Source organism: Lepisosteus platostomus, chromosome 9 (genome assembly GCF_059453375.1).
Source record: "Lepisosteus platostomus isolate fLepPlt1 chromosome 9, fLepPlt1.hap1, whole genome shotgun sequence".
NCBI classification, from domain to species: domain Eukaryota; kingdom Metazoa; phylum Chordata; class Actinopteri; order Semionotiformes; family Lepisosteidae; genus Lepisosteus; species Lepisosteus platostomus.
Genome location: NC_142619.1, coordinates 28,391,302 through 28,418,266, shown reverse-complemented (window position 1 = coordinate 28,418,266; position 26,965 = coordinate 28,391,302). Strand labels below are relative to the sequence as shown.

Genomic DNA, 26,965 nt, shown 5'->3' with positions numbered 1-26,965 from the left:
GTGCTCCACCTTGGCAAAAATATATCAAGTGGGGGGTGTTTGTCGATCTCCTGGTCACGTTCCTGTGCCTCCTGTTGGCTAAGAGACAGTTCTGTGAGAACTGCCCGCGTGTGGTGCTGTTCATCCCAGAGCACTTTACATAACGGAGGGGACGCGCGTCCCCAACCACCCAACAAAGTGGGGCTGCCCCCAGTACTCAGCCGGTCAGGTGCAGGAGACTGGGATCGCTTCACCGATTGAATTAGGTGTTAGGGGGTTAGGTGTTTTAGGGTGTGCCAGCCCAGAGTGGAGTTTAGTCAGGACTCCAGGGTTAACGCCCCTAGGTTTTCTAACTGTGCCATGGCCATTGAGGTCCTGGGTTGAAGAGGTGTTAGTGGGGCCAGCAGGGGGCGCTCACCCTGTGGTCCACGTGGGTCCTAATGCCCCAGTATAGTGATGGGGACACTATACTGTAAAAAACAGGTGCCGTCCTTCGGATGAGACGTAAAACCGAGGTCCTGTGGTCATTAAAAATCCCAGGGCGTTTCTCGAAAAGAGTAGGGGTGTAACCCCGGCGTCCTGGCCAAATTTCCCATTGGCCCTTACCAATCATGGCCTCCCAATAATCCCCATCTATGAATTGGCTTCATTACTCTGCTCTCCTCCCCACTGATAGCTGATGTGTGGTGAGCGTTCTGGCGCACTATGGCTGCCGTCGCATCATCCAGGTGGATGCTGCACACTGGTGGTGGTGGAGGGGAGTCCCCATTACCTGTAAAGTGCTTTGAGTGGAGTGTTCAGAAAAGCACTATATAAGTGTAAGTTGTTGTTATTATTATTATTATTATTATTATTATTATTATTATTATTATCATCTCCTTTGAAGGATGACTTTCAGCACAGTGCCCCCCCCCTGTCATCACAAGGGGATGCTGGCCAGAGGCCTCTGGACCAGAGAAGATGACTGCCGCCTCCTGGTCGGCCAACCGCAACCTGTTGTTTCCCCAAGCGGTCACCCATTCTGCCACTGATCAGGCCCAGCCTCGGTTAGCCTCTGCGATCTGCCAGTTTGCTGAGTGTTTATGAGCCTGTTGCAGTGTGGATGTGTTTTTGATAGGTTAGTTAGGCAGACAGGGGACAAGTGAAAAGAGCCTTTCACCCATGTAATCAACTGAGCCTATATCAGTGGTTCCCAGCCCTGGTCCAGGAGGATCACTATCTGCTGGTTTTCATTCTAACTGAGCTACAGTACATGTCCACTGCGAATTGAGGACTTCATTGATCTGCTTGCTTGTTTAGACTTGTATTTAACTTGTTTCTTTGGTCTGTTCTGAGAGTCACAAATACTCGACTTCAGCTGTCCTGTTTCTAACAACCTCATCACACAGAGCTTCACACAGCCTCTCGTCAGATTGTTTTCCCATATTTCTGACTGAACAGCTCTTACCGCTTCATGAACTGATGATGAGCAGACACGGGTGGGAATGACTCTGTATCAGACACTCCCACAGTGAGTTTTTGCCTTTTGCAGAGGCCCACGTAAACTGGTTACATTTTAGGGAGCACACCCCCGAATGTTGACAGTCCTGAAACTCAGAAATTGGTACAGGCTGGTTACCATTACGAATCCCGTTGGTTGTTTTAAGAGCTGAAAGCACATATAGAAAGATAGCTCAGACAGAGAAATGAAACTAGGCTGTGATCAAAGAACATGGCTGCAGTAAAAACCAGGAATGACTGTACCCCAAGGCCAGAGGTTCTGGGTCTTTGTGAGCCCCTAGTGTAGATTATAATTGGTGAAGTAATGAAGAGCTGTTTTTCGATTTCCTGCAGCCAAGCCATAGCGGAATAGCTGTACATGCATATGGATTTACATATTGAAGTGCTGTCATTTACATGATGCATTATCTAATAATGCAGTGTGCATGTAGAGTCAACATTATCTGAAGCTTGATGGTCTCTGACGTGTAGGGGCATTTTTCTGTAAATCGGCTTTAACCTTTTATCAGCCCTATTACAAGTGGATGTATTTGCATTTTAGTTAGCCTGATTGCAAGATGTCCAGATTTGCCACTGGCAAATCACACTTGAATTTATACCTCACACATTAACTGAGGCACTTGATACTGATCACTTGTTCTTTATAAGTGCTTTAAAAATATATTCCTTGCCATTAAATGAATATAGAGAGTGCATTTCCATTTGTGATTGCCTTTCAGCAGTTGTGTGTTTTCAAGGGATGATTGCATTTCAAGGATATGTGCGCATCGTGTAATAAAGAGGCATTTTTATTATTTGTATTTTTTGCGGTAAATGCTGTTTTTCTAAATATTTATTGTAAATGATTCATCATTTCAACATTTTTTACCATCTGTAAACCATTCTTTGTGTTTTTATAATGCCAGCTTAGAATTCAGTGTTGAAGCCTTTTGGAGATAGCTATCTTTGTTTGTGTGCAAGTACAGTAATCATATGACAAGCATCCTGATGTATTAAAATGAATAATTAAGTAAATTTTTGCGGATGTAGGCTCATGTCCATAAAGGTACCAATAGTGCTAAATGTAAAAAAGGCTTGTCTAAAATCCCAGCTGAAGAATGACATTTTACAGATGTGAAAAGGCCAGTTTTGTTCTGCTTTGCTAGAAAAGGAGACCCCACTACATTGTGAACATGAGGTCATGCTTGTAAATAGCATCAATCGCATAAAAGGGTATTATGCCATTATTTTGATAAGTCTTGCTATAGCATTTTTTTTATCTCGCAGCTGGGTGATAAAAAATAAGACAAATGTGAAAATGACATTTGTACTAAAGTATGGTATACCGTAATAAATTTAATAAGATTAGTTACCCATCACAACTTTTCTTGCATTCTGTTTGTAGACACTATTGTTACTAATTCTAAACTCAAGTGGTGGAGTGGGTTTGGAATTCTGTTTATATCCTGCCTGTACCTTAAATTAATTTATTGATTTGACTGGCTCATTTAAATATTTTATAACTATGTCTCAAGAAGTCAAACAATATTTGAACTTGTATCATACACCTGCTATAGTACTTCTATGTGATGGGAAAAGGAATTGAGCTTTTGTAAGTCTTAACTCATCCCACAAAATCAGGGTATACTATGACCTGAAGCACAGTATCTCTTTCCTCATATAATATTGTAGCAAGCAACCTAACAAGCACTCATCACTAGTTATCAGTCTGTTCATTTGTTTAAATAATGAGTTAGGAGTGACTGTGAATCTTCTAATTGCCACAGTATCTTTTTACTACCTTCGATACGTGATTTGTCTTGACCCTCGCCACCAGCGAAGTGTTTAAAAATTCAAGTCTTTACCGTACATTTCCACAGTACACTTTTACAAAGATTTTTTTTGAATGTGGTAAATTGTAATGTACTATTTCAGTTCTTTACACAGTATGGATACTACAGTAAAGGTCTTATACATTTTGTGTTTTGATCAAAAACATATAAGCTGTAATTGAACAAGACTTTGCAATACGTAATATTTCTTTACATAAAATCTCATATGTGAAATGCAGTCTTGGAGTCAAGTCAGTTTGCCATAATTTTCAAATATTCAGCAAGGTCCAAATATCTTATATATATTCACAACTTGCAACAGTCCAGTTCTGAGCAGTTAAACCTGTACTGTACTAAAAAAAAAAAAAGGAGCAGTCAGGTTTAGCTTCAAAGTGAGCGTCCCAAGCCATTGTCGGGAACAGAGCAACAAAGGAGGCACAAGAGGAGGCAGTTCATCGATCCAAGGTGATAGTTCATTGATACAAGAGTTGTCAGCCGGCTCCGAAATGGATATCTCTTTAGAATGCTGATCCCTGTAGAAAATCTTGAGTTGATGTGTTGCGTTTAGCTCTTTGAAGGCATTGCAACGTAGCCACCCTGAACATACATGAGTCACTTCAGTGTCTCCCTGCTAGATACTGTGCAAACTGCCCTGGCTATGTGTATATAGTGCGTGGTTGAACCTGGATCTGAGTCCTGTGTTCCATACCTCCTATAATTTTGTAAATGTTTACTGCTACTTGCTGCTACCTCTTTCTCCTTTCATATAAAACTCTCTGTTTCAACTAAGGTTATAATTAAGGACTAGGTCCAGGGGTTCTTTGGGCGCTGGTGACCATAGCGCTGACCTCGCGTTCCTGTGCGTTTTAAAATGTGAAGTGGCACTCGACATTGAAAACTAGTCTGAGCTGCTGGCTCCAGCCTGGCTTCCCACCACCTACCTGTTGGTGAAGATCTCCAGTGGAGTCTGCTGTATTATAGTCACCAGACAAGGCAGGTATTAGTCTTCCATGGACTGTTTGAGATCAATGGGTATTCATTGTCAAATTGTCACGCAAGTAAATCAATGAGCAGGATTGAGCTATTGAACAGCATGAACTTTGACTTGATTTCATTCTTGTTTTAAGGGTGTGTGTTCCGAATGGCAAGTGAAGATGTGTTGGGGGGATGCTGTTTATTATTGGCTTTATGTTTTCTAGTTGGGTTGTGTCTTTTAACTGTATGAGCTCACCAAATCAAGTTCCTGCAGCTGGTTGTTATGGCAATAAAGCATTGAAACATTGAAGATGTTCGAGACCTTTTGTATTGCATGGTTTTAGTATTTTTTTTTTTAAATCTGCTTTTAATGGCACCTTTTATCATTGGTGTTTCATTTACATTTGACATCCTGTTCTTCTGCACTTCTAGATTGGTCTGTGGTGCCAGTGAGTATCCACTGGAGTTTCAGAACAGTATGTTAATGTAATTGCAGTTTCAATCAGATTGATTCTAGGCACATTGTTTAAATTCAACCCGAAGTGGAATTTAGCTGCATTACCTGAATTTAACTGCATTACCATATTTTCTAATACGTTACCTACAAATGAAGACCAGTATTACATCAAAATTGCCACTGAAGGTTAAAATCTGTATTCGTAAGTGATCTGAACTTTCCAGTCGCAGTGTATCGTGAGCTCCCGCCTTGTAAGTGATTTGGCTGCAGTGTGCTGTGCATATCTCAACTCTTAATATGCAGTGTCTGTTCAGAGTTTGAAGAGAAGAGGTTGGGAGGTCTCTAAGAAAGCTGCCAAGGTGCCTGTTATATGTAATTTGCAGGGGAGTTGAAACTGTTTGTTTCAGTGTGTGAAAGTTTCCATACGAGATAAAACCGAAAAATCCTTATTGTGGATGCCCATAACCAGCCGCATAGGAATGATGAGACATTTCAATTATTGCAGTTTTATAAGCAATCTGATTATTGTTATAAGCTTCAGCCACAACGGAGAAATACCCTTCATTTGTGCCAGCTGCAGTTTGTGCCATGTATTTCACAGGGAAATATCACTCTTATATTTGTTTTGCTACCTGTTTGTAAAACATGTGTCCTTTTTGAGATGTTTAAGTCCCAAGTCCAGCATTAGTGATTGGTATTGTATCCCTGCAACGTCAGTCCTTTGGGTGATGGTTTTGATAAACCTTTAGTATTAGACTAGAGAAGCCGGGCTGTCAGCATTTAGTATGTTTTTAGCTGTATATTGGAAGATTTGTCTTCTTTCCATTGGCTATGATGCAATAATGCATCATATATTTCCCCCTCTAATTCTTGTTGGGTTTCATCTTAATTTTCTGTGTAATTACTTGGAGTGTTTCATAACGTTGCAAGATCCCCCTAGGAAATAATGGAAGATATTCTTCAATAAGAAAAACACTATTCATACGATCATCTGTTTGTTGATTGCATTGTAATCATTGTATTGTAACTAAATAGTTAGTTGCTCCTTGAAAAAGCTAAACTTTGAGCAATTTTCCCAATTTGTCCAGTTTTCTTTGAGTCAAGCATCCCTGTTGGGAAGGGGGTGTTTGTGCTACCCCTTTTGTTTTGGGGAGGCTCACAGTGACAAGCTGCAGTCTCGGAGTGCAGTTACGTTTTTCAGCGCTCACTGGAACAGTGCTTGACTGGGTTCAGATCTGGTGACTGAGAAAGTCATAACCTTAAGAGAACATCAGGGTCAGGCTCTTCAAACCACTGGGTGACCACGTGGGCTCTGTGGGTGGGATCCTTGTCACCCTGGAGACACCCTTCCTGCCAGCAAAGAACTGCAGCAACACGGGGTGAGGATGATCAGTGTCATTAAGTAGCAAGTCCCATTGACCTTGTATTCCTCAGAGATTGAGAGCAATGGAACCGTGCCAGGACAGGTTGCCCCACAATACTGCAGACACATCAGAGCCCGTTACTGCTGTGAACAGGCAACTGGGGCTGTAGAGGTCTTTAGTTTGGCTCCAGTCTAGCGAGATGTGCTGGTCTGCTTGCACCATTGGACACAGCTGTGCGTAGCCAGCAACTGAGCGGTTTGACTGTAGCGCTCTTCTTTGTTGAGCTGTTCATGAAGCTGGCTGCATGCGCCCCAGGTTGACATCTGCAGTCACTCCTGTGCTTTGCCTTGCCTTCTGAATTAATGCACAGATGTCGCGCTGCTGGAGTATGTGCTTCTGCCCGCTGTTGCCCTTTGCTGCTGATGTCTTTCTGTCTGTGTTTCGTGCTGACGCGACAGACTCCGCTGCTCGTGAAACGTGAGCCAGCTGAGCTCTCTTGGCGATTGAAGCTACTGCCAAAGGCGCGCACAGTCAGATGGGTGATAAAAAGTAACGTTCATATCTCAAGACCTTCCATCGCTTACGTTCTCATAGGCTAATGGCATTGATTGCTTTTTCTAGTTTGAGTTAAGTGGCGCTGCCTTGGGGCATGTTTTTTTCGGTTTGTCCCTGAATTTAAAGAACTCTCCATTTTTCACTTCTGTGCGATAAAAGGCTATGTTTACGGTGTTACAATTGCCAGTTCTTATGAAATTGAATTAAATGTTTCTTTCACTTCACTCTGACTGTGTTCAGTCAACAGGTTGTTTTATCTGCGTTTTGAATAATGAGGTTGTGGAGCTGGTCTGCAGCGTGTTAGAAGTGAAGCCTGAAATGTTTGGCTTGAACCAGGAGTGGAACAAGTTGCCCATGTCTCGGAGGCTTTTACCCTTTTAACATTTAAAGACTAGTAATGTCACTACCAGTTTTGTGTCACTCTGAATGATGAATGAAATGTGACACAGTTTGAATATTTCTCGTAGTTAAGTCTTTTTTCGGCAACTTCAACTATAACGTTGTTCATTGCCAAATTAAATTGGGAAACATACAATTTGTAGGACAGTAACTTGGCAAGTGGATTTTACAAGCAATGTTTCCCCCAGAATAAGGGTTTTTCAGGAATTTCATACCTAGTAGTAATTTGCCTTCCTCAACATTGTCCTTGTACTAGGGGTCAATGTTACATTCTTCTTATTTGCCATTTAAATGTTATATCAATAAGTATTGTATCCAGCTAAAAGGATTTTCCTTAAGAGACAGTCTTTCTACTCCTATTTTTCGAAGGTTTGTCTTTGAACACTTTACATTTCTGCGGTTTTATCTGGCTTTGGTCATTTACCTGGTAATTACTGGTTTTGCTGCCACCCTGCTTTACAATCTAGTGGCTTTATATATATATATGTCGTTTTCATAACTGAAGTGAGACGTTATCACCTAGACCAGTGATCGTTTTGTTTTCTTTAATAGTTATCTGTGTTTTCCGCAGTATTCGAATTTGTTTAGTGCTTCTGTTTTGTCTTGGGGAAGATTGGTGACTCCCCAATAATGGAACTGCCAGTGTAAGTCCTCCAGGAGTTGTGGATGTAGCTAAAATTGTCACCTGCAGTGATGGTGTGTCTTGGGCTGACTGATTTCAGCGTGAAGAATTGTACAGCTCTGCCTTTCTTGATTTTAAGTACTTATAGCAGGGCTGTGCATCTTGCATCCTTTCTGATACTTGTGTACAGCCAGCATCTTATTTAATTGATCATAAGCAGGATCAGTATAGCAATATAGCACTTTAGGGATCATTTCTTTAAACTGCTTTTCCGCCTTAAAAGGAAAAATGTTTTTTTGTGTGTTGCTAAATGAAAGTCTAGTGTATTCGAGTCTGTACTAGAGCAAGACATGAGAACATGTCATTTGATTTCAAATATTCACTTGATATCTTTCCTTAGTGCTACTAGCATAACTGTCCTATCATGCCTGACAGGTTTAATTTCATATGTTAACTGCTTTAATGGTTAATTTGGTAATTCGAGATGATGGATAAGATTGAAATGGACTCTTTCCGTTTAAGGATAATCATCTTAGTTTTATTTGGATAAATGAAAGTGTAGTGTTCAGTTTTTCCAGTTCTTCTGTGTGGCATATGGTATTAACAATTATGTAACTCTCTGCACTGATACACCCTGTAGCTTAGTGTGAATTCTTTCTTTTCAGTTATTTTCTGAGCTGTACATGTGTTCTGCATTTAAAGTGCTCTGTGAACCTAGAAGGGAAGGAATGTGTTCTCAGCGCTCGGTCCTGAAGAGGGTGTGACTGCGATGTTCCATGACAGCGCAGCACGTTGGCGAGGATCCTCTGTCAGCGGATGGGAGCCAAGAGAGGACAGGTAGTGAGAGGCTAAAGTGACAGTCACTGATGATGGCTTTCTGTGTCAGGTTCGTGCCCGAAAGGATCTGAGCAGCAGGCAGTGTTGGTGCCTGTGGTTTGTATATACCGCTTTTAGAATTAGTGTTACTACATGACTGCATTGATGCTGTGAAGTACTGTAGTACTCTTACTCCCAGGCTCACTAAACACTTGCTTATCTAGACCTCCACCGAGTGCTTTCTTTTCCCCACAATACTTAGCGGAGGCTGTACCACAGCATACCCAGTAGTCCTCTTTATTCCAGTTTTAATCAGTTGCTTACATTTAATTCTGACTTTATTATTTTTTATCTCGATGCCCAGCTATATGTAGCCGTGCCCACTCTGCGTTGCCTCGATCCGACTCGACTGTGGAAGTGAACAGCCTTACTCTGGTTGCAGTTGGGGAGGTCAGGAAATATCTGTTGCTTAAGACTAAACAAATGACAGCAACTGGTATGCATTTTCCATTTTTCTTTCATTTCGCGGATGTGTTTTGAGCTGGCCGTATTTACCATCTCAAGCACAGCACAGGGAGGTCTCGTTTTGTCTGTCGTTGAAACGCGCCGGGCTTCTTCCGATTGCCTGACAGCGAGATGTGGGTTGGAAGAGGCATTAGGCGCTGTTCTAGTAAACATCATCGGGGCGCTGTCTGATTAAACGCATCCGTCTGGCAAGTGTGGATTTGAAGTGAGTAACTGCATGAAGACCGGGCTCTGAAGTTTAACGCGTTTCATTAATGAGCCTATTTCAGCATTTGGCGTTGCATGATCTAAAACAATTTCCTGTGATTTTTAAGAAACGAGAGCCTTAAGAGTTAGCAGATTTCTTTCTAGCTAGTTGTTTAAAGTTATCTTTCTGGCGAATAACCACTAAAATGACAGGGAAATGGAGATTCTGATATATAATCTCGCTGGCAGTTTTGCAGTATTTAAGAGCAGCCCTGGCACAGTCCATGTTTTGAAAGGAAAAGCCAAGGGGCTGCTTATTTTACAACAAGCTGCACAATGACTACAGCCTCACAGCAAGGGTGCATTCAAGAAGCAGCAAATCCATCTCTTCCAGCACGAGAGGCTTGGAATGCCAGTCATTTAAAAATGTCAAGATTGGGGCGTATCCCAGGGGTTTGGAAAGAATGTGGGCTTTTAGGTATTGAAAGATATTCTGGCTTTCCTAGTGAGGAACAGGCTAAGTGAGGAAGTGTATTCAGAGGGCTGTTTGAACAGGTAAGCTTTCGTCGTTGATTTCAAATATAAAGGCTCCGAATGTGGATGGATAAAAGACAGGACCAGAATCTCACACTCGCGGACCAAACTACTGGTACTAGGTTTTGAACTTCAGAAGATAAGCGCTGTCGTAAGTAAAAAAACAAACAAACAAGTGATGCATGGAAGGATCATTATCCTTTTGCTTAATGATATTGCGTTTGCTTACAATTGCCAAAATCTAAAGATTGTCAGTTTGCTTCACCATCACCTTTAAAGTTAAATGGTCTTCTGCCGTGGCACTTCACAGTTTGCAGGACAGTGGAAAGGTTTGTGTTCATAACCTTGGAAAGGTTTAGATGGGCAAATGGGTATGTCTGAACTGAATCATCGCTGCGCTTTTCGAATTGGTCAGAAGTGATGCCTAAGCCATGCCTAGTCTAAATCAATACTGCTCTAGTGTAGAGTAGCAATCTTGAATCTCCACGACTTTTCTAGAATTTCGTAGGGCTTTCTCTTTTAATCTCTGAAGCGATGTTTTCGAAAGAAATGTTTTTGATGAAATATCAATATTTTTGCTGGATTTCAGCGTATGTGGTGGGGGAGATTTTGATTTCATTAATTATTCAAGCCCCCTTTTTAAAAAAAAATGGATCAGTCTGACCCATAAGTGAATTGTATACTTTCTCAATCATTGTATAAAAAAGCTCTGAATTCTGTTAAAAATGTAGTACAAATGTTTACTTTCTGTAATGTTGTGTTGCACAGTCTTTTAGACCTGGAGAAGGCTGTTACACTGCTCTGTCTCTGGCTTGCAGTGTGCTGAAGAAACGGCAATGACCTGTTGCTACCAGCCGCCCACAGACAGCCAAACAAGACTGTCAGGGCATGATAAACATGCTAATGCCAGTGGCTGAATCACATCTGAGTCACCAGGGTTTTGATGTCTCTGTTAGTTGAGTCTGCCTGCCTGCACTGGCTATCTGCAGGCGAAAGGTTTTCATGCCTCTCCGGTCCAAGAAGAGATTCTCTGGCTTCTTGAGTGGAAGTGAAGGGAGGCGCACAGCCTTGGTGAAACATGCTGAGGAAACTCGCTTGAAACTCGCTGTGCCTCTCATTCAGGGCAAGCATTAGTCAGAGTACATCCTTCTTGGTAAATAATAGCTAACAAATAATATATTTATAAGAATTTTAGCAGACGTTTTTCTTATCACAGGGCACTGGTTTGACTAAAAGCAGCCAAGCAAACAGCTCTGTATTTGTTGTTCTTTGCAGTGCTGAGGACGTAATTACACAGCCGAAATTGAAGTGAAGCAGAGCTTGAGGTCAGACACTTCTCTGCTTTTTCCTGTGGATTTGGAAATCGCACTGCTTTTTTTTTTCCCCCCATGCAGGAAGCCAACTTGAAATCTAAAATCTAATTAAAATGTTTGTTTTGTAATGCTCTACTCTTCAGAGCTCGAGATCATTAAGTACTGAGAGTATATGTTGTAGTCACACGTATTTGCCTTGTGGTTCCATCGCAAATCTTTTGGCGAATCGCAAGCAACTGTCATTGTGCCTCTTTTGGCACAAGGAAATTTAACTGGAATGCCCCTGAAGACCATGTGCATGAAATGGAAGTGTGTTTTTGCAGAAGGAACTTTTTCAGTGAAAGGAGTGTATTGTTTCCTGGTGGTCAAACTAAAAGCAGAAGCGAAAATTGGCATTACAGAGTCTTCTGTTTCTGTTGGAGCAAGTGACTTTTTAAGTGCTTGGTAGGTGTTTTGCAGTTGTAGGCAACTCCAGCATAAAGGCGCTATAAGTAATTAGAAGAAATATGGCGCAAATGAGCTTTTCTTAGTTGTTGGATTGACTCTTCTAATTAGCTTAGTATCATAACAATCTGCCAGCTGCTACAGTCTTCTTTTTGCTAACTTCACCACTTCCTTTGATGTATTAAGAGAACCATTTCAAGAGGTTTACAGCTAATTATCGATAAATAACCAACACATTATTACCTTGTAAACGCGTTAACCGATGATACATGTGGCAAAAAATGCAGAGAATCTTAATGATTTGCAGGGTGAGCTAGTTTTTGTAATTATTGCATGGGTGGAAAAAAATATGATTACTAGCAAGCCCAAACATAGAGTAATGCTGACAAGCTCAATAATTAAACTTTGCTGCAAGGGCTTTGTACGGCGATTTGGTGTAACGTTCAGTTTAATGAGATGGGATGGGCGGGCAAACCCACTTTTGTAAGAAATGCTTTTGTCGGGGAAGAAATCTCTCTGCGGTGTGTTGCTGCTGCAGTTTTCTCCATCCTGTCCTGGTGCCAGTTGCACTCACTCATGGATACAGGCCTACCAAGGGTTTGCTCACTCCTGACATACAGGTAAGTGGACGAAGAACAGAAACAGCCGGGTAAGCGAGGAACCCGAGGAGTCTGGAAGCAAGAGCTTCCTCACAAGTGTGGCTTATGTTTTAATTGAGCCAGCAATATCCCCTCATGCTTAGGCTCGTGTATAAAATGCCGGACAGGCCGGGTTGCCTATACTGCTGGCTGATTGGGCTGCAAGAGGAAAGCTCGGTGACTTTGAAAGAGAGCCAGAGAAGTTTGTCTTTTAGCTTCTTTTTGCAAGTTTCTTCAAAGCGCTTGCAGTGTCTCGGCCAGGGGTGGTGGCTGGCGTTGCATGCTTTCATGTCTGCTTAATGCTAGTGAAACCAGGATGAGCCCATTTGGCCCAGTGAGCCGCCGCCGTGGCTCTGTTCCACCTGTGACTGGAAATGTAAGGGGAAGGTCTGCACAGAAAGATCTACTAAAGCAGTGAGCGAAGCCACGATACTGGAGCCAAGCCACAGTACTGCCTGCTTGTACTGTGAATGTCATAGTAAATCAATGATAAGGTATCTGTGGGATTACTGTATTATTGTTCTGTACGGCAAGTTAACAGAATTTTATACAATAGAATTGTAGAATTTTATACAGTAGGAAAGATTTAAAATATACTGTTTTTTAATTACGTTTTAACCATGTGACAGGGAAAGGTTTTGTTTGTAATGAATCTCAACATTAAAGATGACTTGGGTTAATATTTAAAAATTAGAGTATGGTATTTGTTTGTGGTTAGTTGTCCCTGGAGTGCTTAGAGACCAATCAAGTGGGGTCATGTTGAAGGAGTGATGTACATCTTCCTGCAGAATAGGCTCCTGACTAGGATTATGCATTTAGAGTTCAGCAAGAAGATGATGCCAGGTTGCTCGCGCATGCGTTTGGAAATTTAAAATGGTATAAACAAATTCAAAAATGAGAACTTAGCTTCCAAGGTGACCAAAAATTGGTTTTAAGAAACTAGAATGTAGGATTATATTCATAATGTTATATGTTAGTATTCATAGAAATCATTCAAATGTTTTCAAAGATGCTTCTTGGATGTTTATAAATATAATTAAAAAAATGCAGTAGTTATCAAAAGTAAAAACATCTGCTGCTAATGGTTGAAAGGAGAAGAAAATATACTTTTTTGGGACTCAGTTGTTTTACTTTTCATAACCAATAAATACATCTACCCATAAGTATTTTTTGGCACTGTACCTTGCACCTACTGCATGATTCCAAAATTATTTTCTTTGGCCTGCACTTTAATCCACAAGCAGCTCACATTTGTACCCAGTTGTCTAGCTGGGCTTGTTGCCGAAGCAGTGCAATTGATAAATCTTCTTTGCTCAAGGATACAACATCCGTTTGAATCCACAGCCTTGGGATGCGCATGAGAGATCTGGAAAAGCACTGTTTTTCCTGTGGCTTTTGAAATTGAAATGACTTTATATTTTGCGTTCAAAGCAACTGAGCTCAGATGTTTGGCAGCACCAGCTGTACACTGCTGTGCAGTCCTGGACACCCAGTTTGATCTGCAGCGGAGAAGTAATCGTGTGTTTGTTTCGAGCTTGTGTAACATCTGTAGCAGTCTAGGAAGGATGGGGGCGACTGCATGTTAGAGGCTGAGTTATGCCTGCTAAGCCTTGTCAAATCCTGTGATTTCAAAACTTACACGACCGAGGGACAGTTGTTCAGGGAATGCAGTGTGTGCAGCACATACCACAAATTCTGCTAACAGAGCTACAACTGCAGATTCTTTCTTTACTGAGCTGGTATCGGTTATGGTTGGTCTTCTGGTGTTGGTATCGGCTTGGCTACAATTTGCTCTGAGAAAAAATAACAGGCCAAATCTGGTAAAGGGGGTTTTTGCCCACAATAGGGACATCAGCGATGTTGATTTGCAATCTGCAGCCAATACACTGGCCAAACACATGAAACTGAATTTCAAATACAGTGATGGATGGCTTTGATGATTTTGTAAACATTACTGTATAGTGAATTTAAAAAAAAATATGGTGAAGCTTTGAGTTCATGCACTGAAGTGATACAGTAGAACTGGTCCGTAAGACATTGAATACATTAATCCAAGGTGAAGTCATCATATTATCCCAGCTGTTACAATGCCGGCGAGTTTGCTCCTGGAAAATTCTCAAGCACACAAGCATGAGACGTCCACACCAGGAAGTCAGATCCGCACGGAAAGGATCTCGGCACTACTGGGCGATAATGCTGATGGTTCACAGATCGACACCCATAGCTCTTGGCATGTCATGGAGACCCAGGGTCCTCCAGGATATAACGAACGAGCTTCCAGTAGTTGATTTCCATTCCAAAAAACCTTGGTTTACTTCTGATATAATTTTTGCCTTGTTTAAAAGTGGTTTTTGTGAGCTTGAAATACTCATTGGCAATGTAACGGACAGCCGTTAATACCGGAATGCCCTCTTCTCCTGTCCGTACAGGGAGGGGAACATTATATCTGCTTCATCGAATAATAAAAAAAAGTCCTCTAAGAATTACATGTGGCTCAAAGTTCAAAGTGGTTTATTCGCTAGTCTAAAAATTTTTTCAAGATTTTCTTTGAATTATTTGATGTCAACAGGTTTTACTAGACATCGAGCTATTATGCCCGATGTGATGGAATGTTTCTTTGGTTAGAGGTTCAGAGTTGATACCAACAGCAGCCGTGTTACAGTAATCTGAACGTAATCACGCCTGTTCTCAATGCCTAATAAATGACCTGTGATGGGCTGAATATGTTCAGATACTACAGGTGTCGCTTGCTAAATTCCATAGGTCTCCTGCCAAACGGCATGTATACATCTCAGAGGATTGTTAAGCATTATTGTACACAGGCTTCTTAAGGAATTAAGCATTTCATATAGCTGCACCCTTATCATGGTCTTTTCTCTCAATATTAAAAATGCTGAACTGCAAATTGAATTTATAGTAAACTGTGGCAGCTGCCATGTGCATTAAGTAAATTAAAACTCACTTCGCCTGTGACCCGCCCTCCGGTTTGATTAAATGTATTCAGAGCATTGATGATTAGTAATCCTCATCATTAAAAAGTGTATGAACTGCAACTAGCTGAAACGGAATCGGATTTTGCAGTGAACAGGGCAAAAGAATGCTTTAGGCATCCAACATTTTTAAAGGTAAACTTCAGAAAGGACAGCACTGAGAGAATTTCTCAAATGGAAAAGGTGGTGGTAACCCACCTAATGTTGAGCCTTACTTAATTTTTGAAGCGGCTCCTACAATATGTAATGTACTATTCATTTTGTTTCCCTTTCGTGTGAATTCGCTGAAGTATTTCTGGATAGGCCTATAATCACTCAGCCATTTTTGCTGCTATATTACCAGGTATGCCTATAATAGTTATTAAATCTCAAATACAGATTATACTTTCTTGGGGAATGAGACTTGAAGGTAAAAGTTGATTTGAACAAGAGCTGAATGGATATCATCTCCTGTTTAGTATAATAACTGTATTCAGAAATGCTTTCTGATTTGGACGGTGCTCTCTCTGAGCAATAAAAAGTAATGGTCCTTCTGACCAAAATAATAGCTTTCTAGTTGCAGTGTGCATTTGACGTATGACCAATCCCATGTGGTTACAGAAAACACTGTGGAGTTCTGGATGTTGTGGTAATGCATCCTGACACTTTAAATTTTTGCATAGTTTATTGACAAAAGCCGTGCAAAGAAAACTGATTTCGTTTTACTCTTTGGCTGTATTCCTTGTGACTTAATATCACTTGGAAATGCAGTGCTGCTGAAAGTTTATTTGCCTGTTTTTTATTTTAGATGTGGAAATGTTTTTTTTCCATCTAGTTTGTAAAATCACTGCTTGTTTTAAGGCTCGGCTATCTGGCAGCAAAGCTTTGCTTGGGTGAGTGATGCGCATGGATGCTCACCTCCGGCAAACCAAGCTGTTGTCCATTGAGCATGCAACTGAACCACAACCACGGCCAGTGCACTTCCGGCACGCGGCCCGCTCTCTCCCGGCTCTCCTCTTGTCTCTCCGGCACGAGGCCCGCTCTCTCCCGGCTCTCCTCTCTTCTCTTCCAGCTCTCTCCCGGCTCTCCTCTTGTCTCTCCGGCACGCGGCCCGCTCTCTCCCGGCTCTCCTCTCTTCTCTTCCAGCTCTCTCCCGGCTCTCCTCTCGTCTCTCCGGCACGCGGCACGCTCTCTCCCGGCTCTCCTCTCGTCTCTCCGGCACGCGGCCCGCTCTCTCCCGGCTCTCCTCTTGTCTCTCCGGCACGCGGCCCGCTCTCTCCCGGCTCTCCTCTCGTCTCTCCGGCACGCGGCCCGCTCTCTCCCGGCTCTCCTCTCGCCCCTTCCAGCTCTCCTCTCGCCCCTTCCGGCATGAGGCCCGCTCTCTTCCGGCTCGCGGCCCGCTCTCATCTTCTTTTTATTTCTGACTGATCTTAACTATAACTAACTGTGAACCCTAAAGAAAAGAGCACACCCACGTTACATATTACCTTTGTGTGGCTTTAATTGAGTGTTTCAAGAGGTGTTAGTCTCCTTATTACCCCCACACACAGCTGGAAGTGAAAAGTCAGTCCTAAGCAGAACTGCAGAGTGTATTTGTAGATGATCCAGAGGTAAGCTTTTTTTAATTAGTCTGATCAGTCTCAAGGCTTTTATTACAATGCACGTTTACATTATTTCTCTTGCGCTTTTACCCAAAACACTTTACATTTGTACTTCTATACAGTTGGGTTTTACCACCTGGTATTTTAACCCTCCTGTCCACTCCTTCACGCAGCCACTGACCGACATGTCGCACACGGTGACAGAGACAGCATTTGAGAAATTGCTGTCATTAAATGTTTTTTGTCCACCTATTCAATTCAGTAGTTTTGCTAGTTTGGAGGTTTTTATAATATATATACACAGTATATTTGCAAACATGCAGTGTACAACTGCTGCAATTGCTTCTGCTGTTTGCAAAAGTTACTTTTCTTTCAGAAGTGAAGTGGGTGGGGGTAAAAACATGCATGTTAATGGCCTTTGTTTGCCTGCTTGAAATGCATTGTGACCAGTTTGGGTCGTTGCCCCTTCCATGAGTGAGATGTGAGGCAAATGTCTTTGCAGTGCAGAGTCTGGTCTCAAAGACTGAGACAGAATCGCTCTCTGATTGCAGCAAGGGTGAAGGTACGTTATAAGCTGTGATTATTGAGTATTATTCCACAATGATAATACGCGCCCAGCATTCAGCAAACGCATCAGAGAACGCTGGGTTTTTGTGAAGCGAAATTGTGCTTTAGATCAGTGAAAATCAGAACCATTGCATGAAAGGGATTCAAATTTTAAATTTGCCTGTTGGACGTGGATGGTGTCTGTATAACATAAAAACTTTGAGGCTCTGTACAGAAATGAATGTGAATACAGAACTGAGCTTCTGTGTAATGGTCTGTCCAGTTTTCAGAATGAAGACAGCAGCTAAGTAACAAGGAAGAAGAACCTGGTTGTAGATTTGAAATGCAGGGATTCGTGCCTGTTTACTGGTGATAATAACAGGAATGAATGCTGATGAGAAAAGGATGAGAGCAGAAAACGAGAGGTTTCATTGCGCTTTACTTCTGACCTTGAACGTGGGGTTTGAGGGTTATTAAGTAGTGACTGAATTCTGGACATTGACTACCTTGACTCCGATTCAAGAGGACAAAATCCAGCTCTTCCTGGGAGAGCATTGCCTATTTTAACAATGCTGAAAATGAAGCTTCTTTCAGCAGGGGAGTAATGAATCTTGAAATTATTTTGGAATTGGTGAAGGAATAAAAAAAAATGAATAGAAGTTACTCCGGTTGGGTTACCTTCCGAATCCATCTGTTCAATTTGTTCTTTAACCCTTTGTTCAGGGCGTGCAGTTTTGTGTCCAGATCTGCCCAGCTCTGTCTGCGATTGTTTTAGAAGTGCCGAAGTGCAGATTCAGAAAACGCTGCTGCTCGCCTGAGAGCTGGAAGCACAGGACAAGTTTTCCTGCGACGTGCCGACGAGTCGGTGTTCTCTGAAGCTCAGCGTTCTTGTAGCCTCGGGGCAGCGAAGGCAGCACAGTCTGAGAGCCTAATGAGGGCGGTGTCATCTTGAGTAACTGGTTTTGTCTCTCATCTTTACCAGCAGTAGCTGTTTAATTAGGCTCACTTGTCTTATGCGTGTTTTTAGCACCTCTTGTTGTCGTGGATACATGCGCCTGACAGTAATATGTTCACCTGTTTGGAAGCAGACAGGCTTGTGATTTGCTCCATAAACTGCCTGTATAAAACAAAAGGGGCAAAGAAATGCTGTATAGCAACAGTATTCCTGGTCATTGAACACTGAGACCTCCAGAAAATAATTTGACAGATATTTGATAGATGTTACAAGACCAATGAGGGGAGGCTGGTCTCTCCCGTTTGGTCATGTGAATTGATCCAAGGATCTCATCCAGCTACTGCTTGACTGGAGCTAGTATGGTATGAGTGTCAACAACATGGCTGAGTAGTTTGTTCTAGACTCCCACAGCGCTCTGGGTGAAGAAGTGCCTCCTCAGTTCTCCGTTTGAAATGATCTTCCACTTTGTTTCCACTAGTGCTGTCTAGTTCATCTGTTTAATCTGAAGAAGTCCACTGGCTGGACTGTCAATTTTTAAGGATTTTGAACACTTGAATCAGGTCCCTTTGTAGTCTTAATCGTCTCTTGCATAAAGTATACAGAGACTGAGTATTCAAACAAATTAAATCAAAATCCATCTTTGCTGAACCCTGAAGATATTATGTTGGTCTCATCCATTTTATTTATTGGGTTTTGGTTTTGCACTGAGCTGCAGGGTGTATGCATTGTTGTGATCCCCATAAAAGTGAAAAAATGAATGTGACGTGAGTAATTGAGTGATGTCATTAGAAAAATGGTACATTGGTTTACACAATGAAATATCTTGTATGATATAGATTTAGTAGTCATAACAAAATGAACTTCAGACCCCTGTGCTGTGCTGTACGATTTTTGTGCAGATCTCTAAAGGGATTTATTTTCCATTGTCTTTCCTAGATGTTCAAAAGATTTTTCAGAATATGGGCGAGCAATTTTTTACTTTTGATTCCAAAAGCTTTGAAAATCTTCAGATGTGACCCCAGAATGTATTGTGTTTTAATAACATTTCATTTTCCACAACTTGCATGCAACTTTATGATTATACACCTGAAGCGTAAAACACCCTTGTGTTAAAGTTCTTGGACATGAGAAGATGTTTGTGATCCCCACAGCTGTCTATAGGGAATGACTGCGAACAGGACTTCACAGCCTGGTGATATGCATTCAAGTGACGGAGGAACTGTATATAGGGCTCTGGCTCCTTAACTGTGGCAGACACAGTGGTTGGGAATCAGCTTTATTAAAACTCATTGTAAACCTCTTGAAAACCTCGAATAAGTAAATTAAGAACAGGAGTTAATTTTCACAGCAGTTCAGCGTCTGCTGCTCTGTAAAAACCCACAGGCCTTAGCAGGTCAGCCAGGTTTACAGGTGAGTGAGAATGCACGACTCCTTTCCAGGGCAGCGCACTGTGTGTGGAATTAAGGACTTTCAAAACCACTTGACTGTGGTTGATAATTTTGAATTTCTTCCATTAGTTACTTTACAATTTAATGCCAGGCTTTGCTGAATTTCAAGGTAGTTTTTCTTAAAATACATGGTTTTTCCCACCCCAATACTCTGGCAATAATGCATTGATTCTAATAGAAATCTGTATTTGCCCACTTATTTTGGTGTTTTTTTTTTGTTCCGCATCCCGTTGCTGGTTGTGAGCATTATTGTTTAGTCTTGGGTAGTTTGGATGCTAGCTGGCTTTTCCTTTAATTGTTTCTAAAAGGAGTGATTGTGAGCAGGTGGTAGGGAGTGGAACTCACTCGGCGCTCGAATCCCACCCTTCCTTTGTGGCCTCGTGTTTAGCCTTTGACGTTTATGTACTGGTGACGCATCCCAGAATTCCAAAGGGTACGGATGGCAGCGTGCACGGATGAGCTTAGACGAGCAGCCAGGTTAAAATATAAGGCTCAATAGAAAGCCCTGCATTGCACACTTATCGGGAAGAGTGTAGATGTAAATGTAGTCATCGTGTCATCACAGACCAAATAAAAAGTAAGACAAGATACACATGGATGAAGGAGGCAGCTTGGCCAGTCATGATCATTTGGTTGTTGGTCGCTGATGGATCTGAGGATGTCTTCCAGGATCTCAAGGACTCCAGTTCAGAGACCTGGCTGGGTTGCTCGATTCAGACTCCTACAACTCTTTGTGGAAAGATTTGCCTCCTGTTTTTGTTCCTTAAGACCTCTTACCTGTGTTCCAGCAGTTTCTGGGTAGGAGGACGCTAAACGAAGCCGGGACATCACCGTCTCCCTGATCAGATGAATTATTGAATTCCCAAGGAAAAAGTGCTCGCTTCTCCTTATTCCCATAGGCTTGAGGCGTTTTCCAAATGCAGCAAAATCTCAGACTGGCCTTTTTTATTATAATTCTCCAGACAGGGGTTGCGGACACTCACAGAATGAACAGGGTCCTTTAACGTGTTCGTCATACTTGGAAATCACGTTATGGTGATTGTTAGTAAATTGAATTGAAAGTTTAATTGAATTTTCGAGAAAGCGAGTGAAATATCTGGAGGCACTGAAACACTGAAAGCTGCCCGTCCTCGGAGGGGGTAAGTCTGCGCTTGCGGTGTCTTGTTCGTCCCATAACAGACTCGAGCCCGGGTCGGGGAACGTTGTCCAGGAATCTTGCGATCGCAGTTCGGGCGCCCTTCCCCTCACAAACGGACGGTCCTGTGTGCTGGCGCTGTCAGAGCAGTAGAAAATGTTTAGCCAGCAGTGCTGCCAGCACATTCTCGGCATTAATAGCTCTATTCTTCTGTGCTTGATGTCTGTATTTGTAAAACAAAAGGACTTTAGTCTTGTAGCTGAAAGATGCTTCAGCCTCGGGCTGTCCTATCGCTGAATGCAGAAAGGGCTTGCTGTCTCCAGTAGCTCCACAGTGAGATGCCATTAACAATAGTAAAGAAACCTGCCCCCTCGCCACTCTTCTGTAGGGGTGTCCGAGAGCCGTGGAAACAACAAACTGTGTCTTTTGTTCAGAGTTATTAATGTCAACCATGCGGTTGAACTTAGTCAGTTTAGATGCTAAACGCATGCCATTGCTCAAGCTAGTCTTTTGCGATCAGGCCCCTTTTTTGCTATATTGACACTCCACCCGTGTTGTCTAGGGTTATTTTTTAAGGTATTGTATATAAGAACATTTAAAAATTCTACCAAGACTAAGAAAAGCTAAGAATCCTAAAAAAATATGCAATACGCAATGCGTAAAGCACCAAAAAGAAACAAAGAAAAGTAAACAAACATACAAAGAACAAACGGATCAAAATTGCCTATGCCTTTTTGCGGATTTCTAGTTGAGATATGTTTAGAGTTGAAATCCATGAGGAAAGTAATCGCAGAATGTAAAATGTGTCCGAAGCTCAGTCTTTTTTCAAAACATTCAAGAAAGAGACCCCAGATCCCATGGAGCCACTCCAGTCTGTGGTGGTTTTCAATATCATTGCTTGTATTTATTTAGGAACAAAACAGGCATTGGAAATCTATCATTCCCCAATAGGGGGACACTTTCTGTTTGTGGAGATTATCTATTGGAGCAGTGTGAAAGGATGTTGGAGCTGTTTCTCTTGATTGCTGAATTATATTTAAGGCAGGAGAGGAGAACTGTCTTAAGTATTTGTTTGAATTCATTCACCCTCATTGCAGGTTTTCTTTGTTGTATGACAGTCCAACTGCTTCTTATTTGTATGAGATGAAACATCGAAGATTCTTTCTATACATGTTTTAGTTGCTGGTTTTGCTCGTTATGCAGTGTGTAGAGTGCTAAAGCAGTAATTATTAATTCACTCCATTTTAATGTTAAAAGACTTCATAAGTGGTCTTTAGTGTAGACGTTCATGTGAATCAAACTGGTATCTGACAGTCCTCAGACCTCTTTTTATTCTTTGGTTGTGATAAGAACGACTGCAGCAAACAAAACATCACCCTTTTAACAGCGAAGAAAAGCAGCACATTATTATTCATGCCCTGGCAATTACTGTAGGTGCGAATCTTGGTTATGTAATACAGAAGCATTCAAGGCAAATGGAAGGCTGTGATTCTCTTCGTTTGGAGAGAGTTTTATGCTTTGTTTTTTAAAACTTGGCTGATTTTGTCTTAACTGTTGTGTGTATGTGTGTGACTGGCCTGAAATGCGCATTTCTATTGCAGTAAGGGGATGATATGAACATTTTCATCACTTTATACTTCAGTTATACACAAAATAGTATTCATAGCAAATAAATGTAGTTGGGATGGAATCATGAGAACATTGTCAGTAGGAAAGCAATGTTTTTAGCAAAACAGAAAGCACGCCTGGCTTTATTAATGACAAAGTCAGTCTTTTCACATTTTTTCACTTCATTAAGCTGTAACTGCAATAATCAGGACTGAAGTTATCTGTATATGTTCTTGGCCTCTTGTGCAGTATTCACTAAAGTTTCTCATTACAGAAAATCCGGCTCATTACACTGCTGGCTCATGGAAGCAAGCGGTTTATTAATTGGTCAAATTAGTTTGATATGACAGTTTTTCCCCGTGTTGCAGAAGGTATGTGAATATTAGGCATTATTTTGTTTTTAAAAGGCATTCCTCCGCTTTCTCTCTCTCCTCTGTCTGTTGCGTGCTCTCTCTTTCTTGCAGTGCTCCTGTCATGTTGCTGTCTATAACCCTGGCTGTGCTGTGGCTGGGCCTCTGTCCGTTTCGTATGAAAATGGTGTGGGAGTTAAAGTAAACTCTTTTCCCTGTTTGAAGTAAAACAAAAGTTCAGACGCTAGCTGAGGCTGCTTTCAAAAGACCAGCTGGCCATAATAGGAGCGCTGGGTTGCCAGGGCGACGGGGCCTGTTTGAAGAAGAATGCAGCGGAGAGGGCAAGCTGTTAGTGTGAGCTGGGGGAAGGAATTTTGTGTGTTCATGCATCAGCCCTCCTAATCACACGCTCAAAGAGGACTGTGTAGGCGGTTCGCGCAAAATCCAATTCTCTGTGCTGGAGCTTGTGTGTGGTTAGTACACCGGTTTCCCAATCTGTGTGTAGAAATTCCCTCCCCCCCCCACCCAGTTAATGTTTATAATACCATCTACCACCGCGTTTACATATTTCATGTATTTGCATGCACAGTAAACCTCTCCCACTGTTTTTTAAAAATAATTTTTTAGACACCTCAGACATTCTTAACCCTCAATGAGCCTCAGAACTGACCTTTGCTGTCTGTTTCCTCCCCCCTAAGTGCTGAATGTCCAAGCTGTTTTTGGTCTGCAGATTGTCAGCGCTTGCCCACTGAATTACAGTAGGAAATCATGTTGAAGGAGATTAAACTTAATTAAGAGCAGAGAAATCAAAATATCTTCAGAAGTATCATAACCTGAACCTTCCCTTTGATTTGGTGTGACTGAGCTTACAAATACTTTTTAAGCGGCTCATACACTCTCTGGGAGAGTTGTCGTTGCTTATTAATGCGCCTTTTAGACAAGACTTCAAGTTTCACATGAGTACTGAACATTTGTCTCAAGCCAAAGTGGAATTGTTTGCCAGAAGCTTTTTTGGGAAATTCTGATTTTACTGAAATATGTAAATTTATGGTATGCATAAATTAGGAAAAATGTATTGAATAGTTTGCATAAATCTAGAATTTTAAACAGCTTGTCTGCATTTATACGTTGCCCCTGTTTGTAAAATAGAAATCTATTCTACAAAAGCAAATCATCCCTAACCTGTCTATTCCTGTTTAGAAAACACCTCAACTTTGTGTTGCCACCGAGTTAAAGAGATCCTATCAAGTTACTGAATGACTTTATACTCGTGTAAACGGTACAGGTTTACCTCACCTTTGAAGGCAGATGGGCACATTATTAAAGCAGTAATAAAAATATTTAGTGGGTACTATCTGTAGCTCTGTAAAGGAAAAAATCTGGGAAATATGATTAACAACTGTTTGTGAGGCAGTTTGGAACAACAAGAGCAACCAACTAATGGAGATGCATTATTTGTACACTTTCCTAACTGAGTGTTTCTGAGAATGCATCTTATTGTGGATCCTTATAGCATAAAACTAACCTGCTGTTGGTCTCATTTCTGTTCAGGGGACCTTAGAACCTCAGCCTAGTGCTGGGTTATTGATCCTGTCTGCATTCTGACCTCTTGTATCTGTGCATTTTAGACAGGGGGCCATGAATAATTTGGGAGAAATGTACTTTTTGATTGCTGACTTATCTGTCCCTTCATGTTTGGACTTTTGTACAAGAAACTAACTCCCTTCTAAGCTGTACATACATGTTTTGCAAATTGATGTAGCTGATGAAGACTGTCTTTTATACAAAGATCTTTCCGTGTTTGTCTTCATGCTAAAGTACAGTGTTTTAGCAGGACAACCAATCAGTAACTAATGTATAAGTGAGATTCATTTGTTAAATCATGATGGCGTCCGTTTTGTTGAGTGTTTTTGTTTTAATTTGGTGTTTCAATTGGCGGCTCAGAAACACGGCAGTGACTGCAAGTGAAAATGTATTTTCTGCGTGGAATATCACTTCATAAACCGTGAAATGTTGTGCTAATTTATCGTCTACCACACAGTTGGCATAAATGATTCCGAGATACTTTTTCTGAAGTGTAAAAAAACAACAGCAAATCAGTTCAGATGCTTATAAGTGTCTTTTTAATTTAGATTCCTACAGCTCCGGTTGCAGTTAAAAGCCCGTTCCTGACTCACATTTTCCAGTAGTGTAATTACATAATTAAAAACCCCTTAAAACCGTAAAACAACATTCAAGTGACCTCCAGTGACACGGCATAGCTCCCCACATGCGAAACACAGTGAGTCAGATTGGGCTGGCGGTGTACGGGCACAAAAAAAAAAACTGCGAACCTTTGGGGCAACCACAGTCGAGGCCTCCACAACATTCACACCCTCGTGGCTCAGAGGTAACGAGAGTGATTTACAAGGCTCTCACACGCGCGGCGAAGTGCTGTCAGTCCTGTCTGTCCACAGAGGCGGCCGCTGAGGAGAGATGTGCAGAGCAGCGTGAGATGTCCTTTTAGGTTGCTCTGTTAGGGCAGCATTCTGTGCCGTGTTCCCCCTTGTTTAAATGCCTTTTTTCACACACACACACACACACACCCCTTCCCTTTAGAGGTAACAGTTGTGAAATGTGCGCCATCTACACAGCATCAATAGACCCTTTCTCTGCCTCGTCTGCAGCCCAAGCTCGCAAGTGCCCCCTGTAACCTCACCTGCTGGTAATTGCAAGCATATGATAAAAGCTTTCAAACCCACTTATTCATCTACTGGTTTGGAATAATGCTTTTGGATTGTTTTGCGTTCAGTCTAGGTAAACTGCTTTTAAGAAAAGGGCCTGTGTGGGTTTTTGTTGCCTTGTTGGTAGAGATGTTTGTTGATTGTGCATGCTGTGTCAGGGCCCCTTCAAGTTCTCGATTTGTAAATGGTCCGTAGCAGGGTGTCTTCTCTGTTGTTCAGAGTTCCTCTGTACATGACATTCAGCGGATCCTTCCTGGGAAAACGCTGGTAGTGGTATGAGTCCCGTTGGCTCTGGCCTGAGCTGATGTAGTAAAAAACACTACAGGAGCAGCACGCTGGGGCTACAGGAACTGCTGGGTGCTTAGTTTAGTGCTGACTTTTATCACTTCTTGATGTAGACTTACATTCTTACTTTTAATAAACCAGAAAGATTATGAAAAGTGCCTTGTTCTACCACCCAAGTGAAAATGAGCTACGTATGCACTACCGTTATGACAGGTTGTAATCTAGGATGCAGGGGAGGATTTCAATCTCGCATTAAAGAAGTTTGTCACTGCTAGAGCTCAATATGGTACGACATCTAGTAGACCTGTATTTCTCAGTCCGTAGGAGGTCTATGCACATTCTCATCGGAACACAAAAACGACAGCAGCTCTTAAACACGTGGCCTGGCTATTGAACCTCTACTACATATAAAAACATTGTATGATTTTATCATTTGTGATTGGGTGATATGAAAGTTATTTCCAAGAGCTGAATTTAAGAACATCCTGAGTGATCTTTTGAGTGAACCGAAACTGAGATCAAGTGATCTACACTGCAGTAGCAGACTGTGATCAACAGTACTTTCTGAGAGAAAGGTATTTAACATGTAGTGGTTTTAGATTTTATTCGCTAGTCCTAACCATCTACACAACTGTTTTTATTAAGAATTTGATTAATGATAATTGCTTACACTTGTATAGCGCTTTTTTTCTGGACACTCCACTCAAAGCGCTTTACAGGTAATGGGGACTCCCCTCCACCACCACCAGTGTGCAGACCCACCAGGATGATGTGACGGCAGCCATAGTGCGCCAGAACGCTCACCACACAATAGCTATCAGTGGGGAGGAAAGCAGAGAGTAATGTAGCCAATTCATTATTAGGAGGCCATGATTGGTAAGGGCCAATGGGAAATTTGGCCAGGAAGCAGGAGTTACAAAAGAAAAGTGCAATATGATCATTAATACAGAGGAAGATCAACAATATCCTTCCTGTCACCTTTAATTCTTGTGTCTGAAATAATTGTTGAATAATTGAATAATTATTTAATAATTGTAATAATGGTTAAATAATTGTGCCTTTCTTCTCCAACAGTAGCTACAGTTTTTAACGGGTTACAGTTTGTTGCAATTAATTTCTTTTGTAGTGTTTTGTGTAACCATTGTCATTCAGTCAGTAAGAATACCGAAGATCTTATGAAAATGTAACAGACCCTGTTTTCCAATAACACTTGAAAACCAACCTTTT

At 41.7% G+C, this 26,965-nt stretch overlaps 1 protein-coding gene across 2 annotated transcripts in view; it reads left to right on the top strand.

Moving 5' to 3' along the window:
* The window catches only part of frs2a (fibroblast growth factor receptor substrate 2a), a 50,007-nt gene that overhangs the window by 3,458 nt on the left and 19,584 nt on the right, over positions 1–26,965 (top strand). Inside the window, exon 1 of one of the 2 annotated variants that reach the window (XM_088644587.1) lies at positions 11,929–12,100. The exons of the other annotated variant lie outside the window; for it this stretch is intronic. The gene's annotated coding sequence lies outside the window, so the exon portion shown is untranslated. Of the gene's footprint in view, positions 1–11,928; positions 12,101–26,965 lie in introns of those variants that run through there. 2 annotated transcript variants of the gene reach the window in all.